Source organism: Pleurodeles waltl, chromosome 3_1 (genome assembly GCF_031143425.1).
Source record: "Pleurodeles waltl isolate 20211129_DDA chromosome 3_1, aPleWal1.hap1.20221129, whole genome shotgun sequence".
NCBI lineage: Eukaryota > Metazoa > Chordata > Amphibia > Caudata > Salamandridae > Pleurodeles > Pleurodeles waltl.
The window spans coordinates 213,151,959-213,169,112 of NC_090440.1; positions in this window are offsets into that span (position 1 = coordinate 213,151,959).

Genomic DNA, 17,154 nt, shown 5'->3' on the forward strand with positions numbered 1-17,154 from the left:
CTGCAGTTTTTACACAGACTGCTTCTGGTTATTTTGCCAACATTGATAATTTTTCACCAGCGGATGGTATACATGAGATTATTATTTGGCCTAAACACAACTATTTGATTCATCCATGGTAAAATTTTGGATCATATTGGCATTGCTTGCTTTTCTTCTATATGGATTGGATTTGTTATTGTCATTTTTCTGCTTATACATTAACATTATCTTCCTGAACGCTCTGCTGTTGAACTGGTGGATAAGGTTTTAAACCCTTATTTGTCTTCCACAAATCGCAAAGAGACCAGTCCCTTGTGAACATTTCTGCAGTTCCAGTTCCCGATGGTATTGTTTGTGATAAACTACCTTATCATATATTTGGACCAACTGAAACAACACAAATTTAATATGTTTTTAAAATGTTTATGAATTATGTTATTAAACCTGAGGTTGTTTCTGATGACTGGGATGTTAAAACAGTTGATTCTATGCCTTCTAAGCTTGAAAAGTATATTGTGTTTGAAAGTGAAGATTTATATATGAACACTGCAAATTATGGGGAAATATTCTTTTATTATTATGGACACCATTTTTTACATCAAGCTAGTACTCCCAGGGTAGTTTCTAATTACACACAATGGGAACATTGTCCGACTCCACCTGTGGGAAGTTCCAAAACATATGTAGAAAAATTCACTTACTTTTCTGGCCATGATGTCACAAATGGTAAGTCACGTTTTTTCAAATTACCAACATCAAACACAAGGAAAATATTGCTAACCAATACTAAATCAATTTATTCTGACTCATTTGTCTTCCAGTTAGCCATCCAAGGATATGAACAATGGAAAAAGTAAATTGACCTAAAAACTGTTTGGGGAACAAGAGATTGGCAGATACAAGGCACGGACGCTATATTTAAAGCATGTTTAATTCCATTGCAAATGAATTTCTTGAATGACAATGTTCAGCAAACAACTTGCCTTGGGTTAGCAAAGATAAAAGAGATAAATATGCTAGGTATTGCCTCCATAACTAAATTTGACAATTGACGAAAAATTGTAAACGTTTCAGAAGATAAGCTCAATGGTATGGCTCAGAACGGTACCTTTAATTCATCAATTTCAGGTCCTGAAGGGTGGTTATTGTGGCCAGTGTACACAAATAGTTGTCATGCCCATTTTGTAAACTCCAAGCGGGGTTTTAGAGTGAGCAGACTGGATCCTCATTACATCACCATACAACATTCAGGTATTGTCATGCATACAGTAAGGATAAATTATGTCAACAATAGTTGCAAACATCCACATTGACAGCAGTTAAAGAACACCGCTTTCTCCTTTCCTTTCCAAAGATATTGATTTCTTTATGCAATATATAATTAAATTAGGAAGCTTTCGCAAATGGAAGCTGCTACTCGTTTAAGGGAAATAGATAAGGACAATTTAGATAAAGCTTTAGCCATTGTTGGTAATGGGTTGGACACATTGTCCACTCATATAAACACATTAAACAACGTTGTGTCATCTGCTATTGACATTATTCAAAATGATGTCATTTTTAGGCATGGGCATATACTTCAGCTCCGCCGGCACAGTTTGCAGAATCTGGGCATTTCACGCTATGCAGAGTAGTGCGGAGTTCCTGACTTCTGCAATCCGAAGTGGAGTTTATTCGCACACTGGAGGTTGGGTTTTGGTGCTCTCTCACAAGTGCCATGATACTCCCGGGCTGATAGTGAGCACAAGACTTTGCATGCGATCAAGCTGTTTCCAACCGCATGTGACAGACTTCATGTTTACTCTCGCTGCTTCAGGCCACAACGGCAGCCAACACAGTCCCGCTCCTGAGCATGAATGCACCCGGAGTAGATTTTGTATTCCAGATAAATCTAAATCTAGACAAAAAGTGGTTTTTGAGTGGTGTTTCTTCTCCAATGGACCCTTCAATGTGTTTTTTAGATTGAGAAGCCTTTTTTTCAAATAGGAAGGAGATGCCCCAGAGACTCCAACCTCCTGTTTCTGTCCAGCAGGCTCCTCCCAGTGCTTTGTCCATCACCTGGTCACTTTTCACTTGGATTTTAGGGTCTCTTTGTCTCCTAAATATACCTTTTGATTTAAAGAATTTGGCCCTCATTATGACCCTGGCGGACGGCGGTATTTTGGAGAAAAGTACTGCCAACAGGCTGGCAGTACCTTTCCTCAAAATATGACATTGCCAGTTTGGCTCAAGCCAAACCGGGAATGTACCACTCCGTCCGCCAGGGCGGTAACAGCCGCTGGTTTAGAGACTTCGGTCTCCAGCCAGGCGGCCGTCACAGTCCCACCCTCGGGATAATGACCTCGCCTACTGCCATGGTTTTCGTGGCAATCTTACAGCCACGAAAACCGTGGTGGTAGGCACTATCAGTGACAAGGAATTGCTTCCCTGACACTCATAGGGGTCTCCCCCACCCCCTCCCCTCCTGAGCGACCTCCCCCACCCAACTCCACAACATACACACACCTACACGCACATACATACACACGCATACCCACATTCAGCCACGCATGCATACATTCATACACACTCACATCAACACACAATGACATACATCCTAGCACACACTCATTCACACAACACAACATACATGCACACTTACACCCATTCATGCACACACACATTCCACACACCTCACACCCGTACGCACGCACATAAAAACAGTCACTCCCACCCCCACGCACACACACACAACACCCCCCACCCCTTCCCCTGTCGGAGCACCCGACTTACCTGCTTGCAGGGGGTCCTCCGGCAGGAGACGGGACGCAGCACTGCTACTGCTGCTGAGTCATGATACGGTCGGTGGCATTCTACTGGTGTGGCGCTGCTGCTGGCAGCAGCGCCACCTTACCGTCATCCACCGCCATGACCGTAGCCGGAATTCCACCAGCCTTCTGGCAGAATTCCAGCTACGGTCATAATATGGAGGACGGTATGTAGCCACGGCGATGGTCTTTTGGAGGCTGTCGCCGTTGCTGTAGGAGGCATTTACCACCTAGGTCATAATGAGGGCCTTTGTTTTTGTGAAATCACACAAGAAAAGTAAGTTAAAAAACTATGGAAGGAGGGTATTGTTTGTTCACTTGGGTATGCACCCCTTTTTCTTTGTAGTTTAATTTGATTTTCACATTTTTTATAGTGGTAGGTGGCCTGAAGTTTAAGTATGGGCCTAGTTATAATTTAATTTGCATTTCATAGATTTTTCATGTTTTGTAACATTTGCAATATTCTTTTTTAATGTGGCCTAGATTTCCAAAGGGCCATCTAGCCGGTAGTCCCAGTACTAGTAGTCATCAGTGTATGAAATAAATATTTCATTGGTATTTGTTTATAAAACTTTATTAAGGGCAGGGAAGGTATTGGATTAAATTAAAAATGCTGGCTATTTTTTGCATTTCATTTGTTTTGTAAAACGTGTATATGTCATGTGGTAATATTTGATGGCATAGGAGGATGTGTGTACTGTTGTTGTGAAATTATTATAGATCACTTCATTGTCATGTTTTGCATTGCTGAATTAATGTTAGTGTTTTCTTGAGTGTTATCACCATGCCTCCTTATGGCCAGTGTGTGTGTGTGTGTTTGTGCCGGTGCATGGTTTTCATTTTTCCTTGTTCTTTTTATTTGACCATGAGGCTGGAGGCCATTTTGTCCATCCAACCAGTGTCCCTTTGCCATAGACGTGTATGTGTTCTGTTTGTCAAGCCTCCTTGCTCCATGTTGCCGTTTGACCATGTGGCTGACAGCCGTTTTGTACATGCAGTCAGTGTTCCCTTGCCATAGCCTTGCATGTATTCTTTCTTTGTTCCCCATGCCCTCTTTCTCCTTGTTGTTATTGATTGACCATGTGGCTGGCAGCCGTTTTGTGCATGCAGCCAGCGTTCCTTTGCCATAGATTATTTGTTCCCCATTTCGCCCTGCTTCTTGTTGTTTCAACATGTGGCAGGTGGTCAATTTATCCATCGACCCAGTGTCCCTTTACCATAGACTGGCATGTGTTCTTTGTATGCCATGATGCCTTGCTTCTTCTTGTTGTTTTACTATGTGGCTTGCTTTTATGCATCCAGCCAGTGTGTCTTTCCATAGGCTTACATGTAAACATTGTTAATGATTGTTTATTTTAGTGTTATACTTTATTTTTCATTCTATTTGCTATTGATTTTTATTTTTTTTATTCTGTTATTTTTAATTACATTTTAATTTTAATTTTGAATTTGTTATTTTTTACTGTTTTATTTTTAAATTTTAATGCTGTTCGTTTCTTGTTTTTGTAATTGTTATTTTAGTTTTTCTAAATTTTTAACATATTTTTACATTTTTTAATTTTTAATTGTCATTTTATTTAATTCTGCATTTTGCCTTGATCCTTCCATCAACATCCATTCCTCCATCCATCCACCAAAGGCACACAGTTGCACTACAGCATTTTGTTTCTTTAGGTGTATAATAATTCCATTTCCTCCTGGACACCCTGGTTGCGGAGCCCTGCAGACAAATCAGCAGCATAATTCATTTTTTTAATGATCATTTTCCATTTCCCTTGGACCATCTTGCCACTATAAGTGTTTTTTTTAAGGGTTATTCCATTTCCCCATGCAGCTCTCTGTGACTGCCCCTTGTTTCTCCTTTAGAATAGATGGAGATGAAGCAAAGAGCTAAATCTGCATGTTGTGCTGCCTGATTTGAAATGAAAGTTTATGTTGTGGTAATGGGGTTTGACTTTACAATGTTTGATTAAATTGCTATTTATTACATAAGTAACCAACCACACTAAGATTGCATTTGTCTGTACTATTTCAACCTGCAACAATGCATGTGTCACTAACCACATGTTTTGTTGCTTGGTTGCTTTTAGGTGCACAAGAGAAGAGACCTCACATCACCTACAGTGCTGCCAAAGAGAAGGGCTTACAGTTACTTTGGTTCTCCAAACTCTTCTGCTTGTGCATCTTAGCGCCACTGCCAACTTAGAACTTAAGATGGCCCCGGAGAAAATTGCTCCCAAGAAAGTGGCCAGTGAGAAAAAAGCAGCTTTCCACCAGTGGTGTGCCAACCGCCCCCGTTTTCGGTAGACTGCCTGCCACACCAGTCTCCGGGGATGAACCTGGGAGCAGCACTGCAGCATCAACAGCACCACCCCAACCTAAGCCCAAGACCATGTCTGTCAGCGAGGCAGCCACTGCAACCATGGCAACTCCAATGAGCAGTGATGCTGAATTGAATTTGTCCCTTTCACAAAGCCGTACCCAATCATTTCAGGATACAGAGCAATGTGGACAGCAGCCAGCAATAGTAGATCTTCCCAAACCTAAAGTAGAACAGGAGGTCGAGTTTCCTGACAAGCAAGAACATCCTCTTTTAGAATCCTTGGCTCCCAGATCTCCAGCAAGAAAAAGGAAGGTTACTACTCCACTATCTTCTCAATGACGATGATAGGGACATGGAGTTGACCCCAGCAGAGTCTGGGACACAACGGGAGAGGCAGGGGAAAAGAAAAGTTCCAGAAAGCCTTAGAATCATGGAAGGGGATGACGATTAGGAGGATGATGACGAAGAGCCAGTCATTGGGGAAGCTGGCATATAGGAGTCCAACATTACTATCCAACCTGCCCTGAGGGATGTGATAAAGGCAGCACCACCAGCTCTCATATTTGTAAGGCCACAGCAGACACCTGCACTAACCCGTACCTCAGTAGACGTATGCACTGCAGAGAGGCAATTGACAAACCCACCTACTTCCAATTCTTCTTCAGGCATTGGCAGTGGCAAAATAAGAAAGTACTCCCACCCACTTTAGGACTTTTTATGATTAGCAAACAGGAGGAGAACATTGCCATTTGCTCCATTTGCCATGAAAGTGTTTGTCCCGGTAAACCTGCTTCACATTATGGCACCGGAGGTCAGATGACCCATATGAAAAAACATATTGCAATCCGGTGGAAGGAGCACCTTAAAGATATAACTGAACGTGGTCGCAGTTGTGAACGTGAGGAAAGCTGGGAAACATCAGCTACAACTGGTCAAATCATGGTGGAAGGCGAGGAAGAAGATGTTGACATCCTCATGCAAATCAGCCCTGTCCCCAGCAGTGCACCAGACTCACCCACCACTGAGACTTCACAATGGCACAGGAAGACTCAGACTCAGATGGAGACATACCATGGCATATGGTGATTGCACCACAATGCACATTGAGTCTACCACCACCTACATCTCAAAAGCCTCCTGCGTCAGTGGCCCCACAAAAGAAGAAAATATAGGCTACAATTACAGTCATGTTTAGTCAGAAGGGGCCCTACGATTGCTATATCCCAATGTCATGTTTGTACAATGGGAAGCTGGCAAAAATGTTAGTGCTGGATCTCTTCTATTTGGCTTTTGTGGAAGGAGTGTGATTCCTAGAAGTTGTGGCAGCCATCTGCCGAAAATGGAAGGTTCTAACTCATGCTGGTTTTGCCAGAGTTGCTGTTCTAGCACTGCTCACGATGTGCTGCAGTTGGTTGCACAAACTTTGCAGCAAAGTGTTGTCCACACTATTCACCTGGCAAGAGTCAATTAGACCAGTTGCAAGGCTACTGATTACATGTGCATCACTGCACGCTGGGCCTCTTTTTTCGAGGTAAACAAAAAGTTACCTATAGGTTTTGTCCCTGAAGACATTTTCAAGAGCATTCAGTGGCATTCAACAGTAGCCATGTTCACCATGGAGAAATCACACGCAGCTGCAAACATCTTGGACGAATTTAATAGCAAGGTGTTAGACCTGACAGCCTTAGGATGGTAACCCTCATCTTTTTGCCTGCCTCTCCCCACTTTTTGGACACTGTTTTTGCTGGTTTTAGGACCCTACGCACTTAACCACTGCTAGCCAGTGTTAAAGTGCATATGCTCTTTCCCTTAAAACATGGTGATATTGGCTCATACCCAATTGGCATATTTTAATCTACTTGTAAGTCCCTAGTAAAGTGCACTACATGTGCCCAGGGCCTGTAAATTAAATGCTACTAAGGGGCCTGCAGCACTGGTTGTGCCACCCACATATGTAGCCCCTTAACCATGTCTCAGGCCTGCCATTGCAAGGCGTGTTTGTGCAGTTTCATTGCCACTTCGACTTGGTATTTAAAAGTACTTGCCAAGCCTTAAACCCCCCTTTTCTACATATAGGTCACCCATAAGGTAGGCCCTAGGTCACCCAGAGGGCAGGGTGCTGTGTAGGTAAAAGGCAGGACATATATCTGTGTGTTTTATATGTGCTGGTAGAGGAAAAATCCTAAATTTGTTTTCAGCTGCTGTGAGGCCTGCTCCTTTCATAGGCTAACATTAGGGCTGCACTCATATTCTGTTTGAGTGGTAGATTCTGATAAGAAAGGGGTAAACAGGTTGTATTTAGTATAGCCAGAATGGTAATACAAAATCCTACTTATTGGTGAAGTTGGATTTTATATTACTATTTTAGAAATGCCACTTTTAGAAAGTGAGCATTTCTCTGCACTTAAATCCTTCTGTGCCTTACAATTCACGTCTGGGCTGGGCTGGTTGACAGTTCCCTTGTGCATTTCACTCAGACAACCACAAACACAGGATGCTTAGACACACCTGCACACATCTCCATACTGAATGGCTCTTCGTGGGATGGAAGGGTGGAGGGCCTGATACTTACATTTCAAAGGGCAGTGGCCTGCCATCACACAATGGACTGCCAAACACCCTACTGGGACCCTGGCAGACAGGGTTGTACTGAAAAGGGACCTTGTGTACTTCAAAACCACTCTTTGAAGTTTCCCACACTTCAAAGGCACTTTTGGGTATATAAACTGGGTCCCAGGCCCTACCAATTCAGACACTTATGGACACTTCAAGATACTCCTTGGGACAGACACTCTACCCAAGAACCTGCAACCTGCCCAGAGGAACTTCCTGGCTGCCTAAAGGACTCACCTTGTCTCGTAGGTTCTCATTATCCTAATGAGACTACTGGATTTGGGTGGCAGAGTCAGCTGTACTGTAGGGGACTGAGTCGGACCCTGCATCATGTGACCACTGTTGGCCTAATCCGGGTTTATTCCGGCTAACTAGCAGTGCCTCATCTCCACCAAAGAGCAGGGAGGATTAGGGCAACTGAGCGCACGACATAAATGACTCCTCAGGGGAATCGTGGTCACTCAAATCTCATCCGTTTCTCTCAGTTACATTAGTCTCACAGATGGAGGGACAATTAGAGGCAGAGTAAAGTTCAATAAGGTTTTATTGAAGTAACTGCATCTTGGATAATAAAGCATGCATTGCAATAACTAGGATGATGCAATAAGATTAAAATTGTGACAAGGAGAGTAAAACGCAAGAATACTGCTAACATATTGTCACTAGAGTTTGTAAAGATGTTCCTACCTAGGCCACGTTAGAGCACAGCATGTTAAGATCTAATTCTGCCCTTCTGGTTCCCCCTTATACTTGAGCAAGAGGCCTGCATTATACATAAGAAGCCGAAGCGAAGCAATCAGCAATCAGCATACAGTCGTGGTCATCTGGCTGGAATCTCCCTCTAACATACATGGGTCAAAGTAATATTGTTATGATAAAACAGCTGATGCTTCAAGAAAGGATCCCAACTTAAGAGTGTGTATGTTTCTGTGAACATTGGAGACAAAGCGTAGCACTTTTGCTGGCAACCTATCTTACTGTAGCCTTATGAAAAGCACAGAGTGAAAGAAATGTCCTGTTTAAGAACATAGTACTGACCTAGTCGAAGATAAAGAAAATAAAATGAGACCGGAACTGTGGCTAAGGTTAAAATAATATAACAAAGCTAAATATAAACATATCTAGGGTAAAGTGCACAGTGACAGCCCTAGTTTGCTAAAATAACGTGTATAAAAGCTAAATTGGCTATACAACAACCTGGACTGCTTTTCTGAGGACTGCTGCCTTGCTGGCCTGTGGCTCTGCTGAAAAGTGCTCTCCAAGGGCTTGGATTGAGTTGTAACAACCAACAGACAGGCGGAAGACAATGTTCCACCCACCCTATCACAAGATGCCAATCCGCCACCTTTTTGGGGCGGAACCAACGCGATCAAAAACACGGCAGAAACAGTACACAGAAGGGGAAATCACTCACCTCTCCACACCCCACGAGGAACCAGGACGCCATGGAGCTAGAAATTCACATCCTGCTGGCGATCGTCTTCCTGCTCCTCTATCAGGAGCTCCAGAGACAGTGGCGACTACCACAGTGAGTACTGCACCTACAACACAGGGGAGGGGGGGAGGGACAAGAGAGTGACACACACATGCAACACGCAACATCCCCGCCCCCACCCTCACCCACAACACCATACACACAAAGACATGCTGCAACATTACACATACACCTGCACCACCCCCCTTCAATAACGCAAGGACAAAAGGAATTGATTTGAACAATTGTAATCAATAAAAATCCAGTACTCAAAACTCTAAATACATTATATACAATTATGTACACCAACTACACAAGCCCGGATAGTGCACCAATCATTATCAGTGGGCCACTGGGCCAAAAATGCATGGGTGAGGCTCACACTCAATACCTTACTTCAAACGGAGAGAACACTGGAGGGGCATCAGATGGAAAATAAACAGGCACCTCAGGTGGAGGGGGAGGGGGGCACCTCAGCCTGATGAACGCACAATGCCAATGCTCCACGAGGGGGCTCCATGCCCACTGCTTTTTCCTAGGGAGTGCAAAGCCACCGTCTCTCAAGTCTTTCCAGTGGATGGTTTGCCCACTGCTCTCTCCTGGGGAGTGCAAAGCGACAGTCTCTCAAGTGGATTTGAATCTCCACTGGTTCTGGAGGGGGCCTGGTGCCCAGAGTGCTTCATCCTGCCAGGGCCTGAGGTAGTGGATGTCTTTCTCCACTGGTTCTGGAGGGGGATTTGTGCCTAGCGTGCTTCATCCTGCCAAGGACAGAGGTAGTGGATGTATCTCTCCACTGGTTCCGGAGGGGGCCTGGTGCCCAGAGTGCTTCATCCTGCCAAGGACTGAGGTAGTGGATGTATCTCTCCACTGGTTCTGGAGGGGGTTTGTGCCCAGAGTGCTTCATCCTGCCAAGGACAGAAGTAGTGGATGTATCTCTCCACTGGTTCTGGAGGGGGCTTGGTGCCCAGAGTGCTTCATCCTGCCAAGGACAGAGGTAGCAGATGTACCTCTTCTCTGGTTCTAGAGGGGGCTTTGTGCCCAGAGTGCGTGCTGGCGATGGGCTCTGTGGCGGCGCTGCTGGCGGCGGGCTTTGTGTCGGCAGTGCTGGCGGCGGGCTCAGTGACTGTGGTGCTGGTGGTGGGCTCTGTGGCAGTGCAGATGGCGGTCTTCTCCGCCGTACAGGTTGGCATCGACGTGGACAGAAGGTGTGACACTGGTCCCTCAGTCGGTGCCACCATGCCCTCTCCTGATCTGCCCTTCAGTTTCTGGCCCTTCCCCACCTTGGATGGTGGTGCTGCTGTCTTGCCACTATCTCCTTTGGGTTTCCCTGAGCCCTTGGTGGCAGGTGTTTTCTGCTTCTCCCTCTGGGATGTGGGCAACTTTTTAAGTTTTGCAGGTGGCGGAATGTCCTTGCCCTTGCTCCGAGGCACACTGGCAACCCTGATGGTTGTCGCACTTCAATAGCCCACAGTTGCTGGCACCACTGTGCCTGGTGATGTGATGGCTGAGGTCCTGGGTTGGGACCTGGAAAGCCTGGCCCTAGGGGATGGCCGGAGGGGCAAGGTGTAGGGAAGAGGTCAATATTAGCCAGGAAAAGTTTTTTAGAGACACTGGGAAGGGTAGATGGAGGGGGTTTGGGAGTGGAGGAAGAGGTAGTGGTTGTAGGAGGTGTACGCCTGCTGAAATTGGGTGAAGGTGCATGGTCTGGAGGTTGTTGTGAGGTGGATGGCTGTTGGGTGGGTGTGTGCCAGCGTTTGTGTACTTTGGGAGGAGGGCTCACAGACACACTGGTAGAGGACACAGGGAATGTGTGAATGGTAGTGGGGGTGGTGAGAGCACGTGAGCGGTGTGTGGTGATGGGCGTGCTGGTGATGGAGGTAGTGGCTGAAGATGTAGTGCATGCAGGTGTGAGTGGAGACGAGACTGGGAGGGAGGAGGGAGACGTGGAGGAGGGGGACACAGTGGAGGCAGTGGATGTTGGTATGTCTGCATGGATATGATGCTTGTGTGAGTGCCTATGGGATGCGTGGTGCTTATGTTTGCCTGAGCCACTTTTGTGTGTTGAGGTGTGTGCATGCTGGTCTGATGGTGTGCTTGGGATAGGCTGAGGTACAGGGGATTGGGTCTGGGTGGAGGAAGTTGGAGGTGGGAGACTGGACACAGGGACAGTGGCTGCCATCAGTGCTGAGGCCAGAGCATGAAATGCTCTCTGTTGGGCAGCCTGGCCAGAATGAATGCCCTCCAGGTATGCATTTGTTTGTTGCAAATGCCTCTCAACACCCTGGATGGCATTCACAATGGTAGACTGCCCAACAGTGAGGGATCTCAGGAGGTCAATAGCCTCCTCACTGAGGGCAGCAGGGCTGACTGGGGCAGGGCCTGAGGTGCCTGGGGCGAAGGAGATGCCCACCCTCCTGGGTGAGCGGGCACTGGACACACGCTGAGGGGCTGCTGGGAGGGCGGTGCTGGTAGGGGGGGTGGCGGCTGTACCTGTTGATGCGGGGGGCACAGAGGGGCCCGCCACTGCAAGGGAGCTCCCATCAGAGGAGGAGTCGCTGTCGCTGCTGTCACCTCCTGTCCCCACCGTGGAGCTCCCCTCGCCCTCCCTCCCACTGGTGGCTTCAGACTCCGTTGTTTCACCCTCCAGGGCCAAGTGGGATACAGCTCCCTCCTGCTCCGGTGCCACTGCTCCTCCGCCAGATGATGCTATTGCACACAAGAACAGGGAGACCACAAAAAGGGGGGAAGACAGAAGAAAGATATGTTCAGTGCATGAAATACCACTACCGTTGGCGGACACTACAGACACAGCAGACCTTAGCACTACGCCATGCACTAACAGTCCCTAGATTATTCACAAGGCCATGAGGTACAAGGCCTATGCCCGATTGCTGCACACATGGAAGTCACAGGAGCCTGACTAGGTGTAGATGGCTCTTACCACTGGTGGGGTTGGGGTGCCACATAGCCTGCCTCACAAGGGACCTTGCCTACCAACTTCGCCCTGGCATAGGGGAACCCACTGCCCTCCTCCCCCACCCAGACACCTAGTAATGCGCGCAGAGTCAGATGAATGTGTTTGTACTCACCCCCTTGTGGCTGCTGTGATGCTCTCAAGCGCCAATCCAACTCTGGATACGCCACCACCAGGATCCAGAACATCATGGGGGTCATGGTACGATGGGCACCCCTCCCACATTGGGAGTCCATCCCCAGCTGGGCCTCCGACATCTTCTTGCTCCAGCGGCGAATGTCCTCCCATCTTTTCCGGCAGTGGGTGCCAGTGTCCAGACTTCCTTGGCGACGGCACGCCAAATATCCTTCTTCTGGTGGGTGCTGACCTAGAAGAATAGTACAGGGGAAAAGGTAAATCTTTCACCGTCCAGACCGTCATAGTCATTGGCCCATGTTCCCACCCCTGCCCTGACACACAGACACTCACCGTTCGCTCATGCAGGACTCAGTCCCCCCCCATGTATCTTCCATCTACACCACTCCAAACAGCCATTGCCCGTGCAGCATGCTCACAGTGTACTCACCTGTTTGTCTGGAGGACCGTAGCGTAGCGTGTACTGGGGGAGAACCCCATCAACTAACTTCTCCAACTCCTCCGAAGTGAAGGTAGGGGCCCTTTTCCCCGACACATGAGCCATCGTCGCTTCCAGACTGAGGTCACAGCAGCACTTGCAGTGTAGGTCCTCTCCTGTTGAAGGTCAGGTATCAAGTGAGTGAACAGAGAGAAAATGGCAGTCACATCCACGGCAGTGCGTCCCGTCAACGCCAGCTTACATCGTCATTGGCTCCTCGGACCCATAGGGTCCAATCTTAACCAATGCAGGATTGCGCCGCGGTCTTCGACTGACTACCGAGACGGTGTAGAACGCCAGCGCAGTTACCTCATATCCCTTTGTCCCACCTTACAGGTCAGGCAGCCGGCATTTCAGGGGGCCACATGGCAATAATAATAACTGCGTCACACCTATGTAGGCCTTGCATTCACACACATTTCACACACACACAGTAACAGGCACATTGTGGATTAATAAATTCATGCTAATGACAATTTGTGATACCTCAGTGTTGGCTGACTCTCTGCTTGCTGTTCTCATCCATAGGGCACGTCCGCTGGGGCAGGTGATGAGATGGCAGCATCCTCCGGTGTACATACCGCTGGTGGACCTGTCGACAATGGAAGAGAGACACGTAATAGTCACCTACAGACTTGATCATGCAACAATCCATGAACTGTGTGCCCAGTTGGAGCCAGACCTGATGTCAGCTATCCGCCATCCCACAGGGATCCCCGCCTCTAGTGCAGGTCCTGTCAGTACTCCATTTCCTGGCAAGTGGGTCTTTTCAAACAACAGTGGCCATTGCATCAGGGATGTCCCAGCCAATGTTCTCTAACGTGTTGTCCAGAGTGTTGTCGGCCCTGCTGAAACACATGCACAGCTACATCGTTTTCCCTCAGGTGGAGGATTTGCCTACAGTGAAAGGTGACTTCTATGCCCTGGGACATATCCACAACATCATAGGTGCCATTGATGGGACACATGTGGACTTGGTACCCCCGCAGGAGTGAACAGGTGTACAGAAACAGGAAGAGCTACCATTCAATAAACGTGCAGATGGTGTGTTTGGCCGACCAGTACATCTCCAAGTTTCCTGGCTCAGTGCATGCCGCTTACATTCTGAGGAATAGCAGCATCCCTTATGTGATGGGGCAACTACAGAGGCACTGTGTGTGGCTAATAGGTGAGGACAAGGACCGTATACCCTGTGAATAGTTGCCTGGGTCTGGGGTTGTCCCTACGGGTAAGTGTGTGTCTAACAGTTGTCCCTCGACATTTGCAGGTGACTCTGGGTACCCCAACCTGTCATGGCTACTGACCCTAGTGAGAAATCCCTGGACAAGGGCAGAGGAACGCTACAAGGAGGCACATGGGTGAACTAGGAGGATTATAGAAAGAAACCTTCGGCCTCCTGTAGGCCAGGTTCCGGTGCCTCCATATGACAGGTGGTTCTCTCTACTACTCACCAAAGAAGGTGTGCCAGATCATCGTGGCCTGCTGTATTCTGCACAACCTGGCACAACCTGGCTTTGCGACAACAGGTGCCTTTTCTGCAGGAGGATGGTCCAGCTGGAGGTCTTGCGGCAGCTGTGGAACCTGTGGACAGTGAAGAAGAGGAGGCAGAAGAAGAGGATATCGACAACAGAAACAAAGTTATCCAGCAATACTTCCAGTGAGACACAGGTAAGAAGATATCACTGCATCACACATCTCATACTTTTGTTTGAACTATCATAAGTCTGTCACTTTCACCCAGTGTATGGACCCTGACTTGTCACTTTGCCTTTCCATTTCACAGATGTGGGTCCCACTGTGTGACCTCTGCTAAATTTCCTCATGGACTAGAGCTGTGTTACATTGGTATGTTGACAATAAACTTGACATTGCTATATTCCATAGTTATTGTAAATACACATTTGTGAAAGCACAGACTGACTCCAGATTGTTTTGTGATTGATGTGTGTTTATTTTTGTGCAAATAAGTGGAGGGGGTTGTAAAATGGTCAGGAGTGATGGCGGAGGAATGTCCATGGCAGAGTCCAATCTATTTGTTTCACAAATGCCTTATCCAAAGGGGCATAGGAAGTGGAGCTAGGGCAATTTAAGGATGGACAGGGTGACAAAGTGGGAAAGAAGGATGACATTCAGGGGCATCTCATTTCCTGGCGGGGGTCTTGGGAATGTTATCTGTTTTGTTCCTGGATCTCAGGGACCGTTTGCAGGGTGGCTCTCCATCTGCAGGGGGTGGGGTTCTGGTGTCGTGGTCCTGTGGTGGTGTCTCCTGTCCACCAGCGCCGGCAGAGGTGGTGGGCTGTTCATCATCCAGGCAAGTGTCAGGGGCCCCTTGTTGTGCCACCGTGTCCCCCCTGGTGTTGACAAGGTCCTGCAGCACCCCTACAATGGTGACCAGGGTGGTGTTGATGGACTTGAGTTCCTCCCTGATCCCCAGATAGTGTTCCTCCTACAGCCGCTGGGTCTCCTGAAAGTTGGCCAGTACCGTTGCCATCGTCTTCTGGGAATGATGGTACGCTCCCATGATGTTGGAGAGGGCCTCATGGAAGGTGGGTTCCCTGGGCCTGTCCGCCCTCTGTCGCACGGCAGTCCTCCCAGTTACCCTGTTTTTCTGTGTCTCTGTCCCCTGAACCGTGTGTCCACTGCCACTGCCCCCAGGTCCCTGATTTTCTTGGGATGGTGGGTTTGCCCGACTTCCCTGTAGTGGTGGACACACTGCTGCTTGACGTGTCCTGGGGACAGAAGGATGGGCCCGCTGGGTGTGTGCTGTGCTGGTGTTTCCTGAGGGGGAGGCTCTGTGGTGGCTTGTGCCAGTGTCAGGGGAACTGACTGTCCCAAGGTCCCAGATGGGCTGGGCTGATCATTTGGATCCAGTTGTAAAGAGCTGCTGTAATCACTGTGGGCCTCTTCTGTGGGGGGAGTGGACATGTTTGGAACCTCCTGTCCGGTGACATTGGGTAGGGGTCCTGCAGGGGTGTAAAGGCATGATTATTGCATCTGTGTGTGCCATGGTGTCCAATGGGTGAGTGACCCTGTACTCCATTGCTTGCATTCTTGTCTAGGTCCTTGTGTGATATTTGGTTTGGGATCTGTGTGGATATTTGTAGTGGACATGCTTTGGTGATGGGTGTCCATGCTTTGGTGTTGCATGCAGGGCTTGGATTTGGGCTGGGTGGTTTGTGATAGTGGGACATATGTGAGGTGTTGGAGGGATGCAGGTGAGGGTGAGGGTGGGGTTATGTGATGGCATGCAGGTAGGGTGGGGGATGTTAAGAGTTGACTTACCAGAGTCCATTCCTCCTGCTACTCCTGCAAGGCCCTCAGGATGCAGTATTGCCAAGACTTGCTCCTCCCATGTTGTTAGTTGTGGGGGAGGAGGTGGGAGAACACCGCCAGTCCTCTGTACTGGTCTTGAGACCACAGAATGCACCTTCCCCCGTACGTCGTTCCACCTTTCCCTGATGTCATCCCGTGTTCTTGGATGCTGTCCCACTGCGGTGACCCTGTCGACGATTCTGCACCATAGCTCCATCTTCCTAGCAATGGAGGTGTGCTGCACCTGTGATCCGAATAGCTGTGGCTCTACCCGGACGACTTCCTCCACCATGACCCTGAGCTCCTCCTCAGAGAACCTGGGGTGTCGTTGAGGTGCCATGATGTGGTGTGGGTGCTGTGTGGGGTGGTGTGTTTTGTGATGTGTGAGGGGATGTGTTTGTGTGTGTTGTCTGAGGCGTATGGATGTTGTGCGAATGATGATGTTGTGTGTCTGTGGATAATAGTGTTGTCTCTGGTGGTGTCTGTCTCTGGCCTTCTTTTGGAATTTTGGTAGCAAGGGTTTGTGGGTGATGTGGGTGTGTGTTTTATATTGGATTGGGTGTGTGGGAGTGGTGTGTGTATGTGTATCAGGTGTGTGTATTTCGATTTGTCCAATGTGGTTGTGTTTTGTAATTGTGTGTGTATTTTGAGCGCAGCGGTGTGTACCACCATTGGAATACCGCAGTTGAAAGACCGCAGCGTGGATTCGTGGGTCGTGATAGTGTGGGCGTATTCCTGTTGGCATGACGGTGGAGGTTTTGTTATCGCCAGTTTATCACTGACCTTTGGTGTGGTGGACTTGTGTGGGTGTCTGGATTTTGGCAGCTTCCGAGCTGTGGGTCGTAATAGCTGTAGCGGAATTCCGCCGCCGCAGCGGTGTGTTGGCGGTCTTCTGAACGGCGGTAAGTGGGATTTACCGCCAATGTTGTAATGAGGGCCTTAATCTCTGCAAAGAAATTCCTTCTGCGATGAAAATCGATGCACGGCCTGCCGAAATCGATGCAAAGCCTGCCGAAATCGACACACAGCCTGCCTTGTGGTGAAAGAATCATGCAT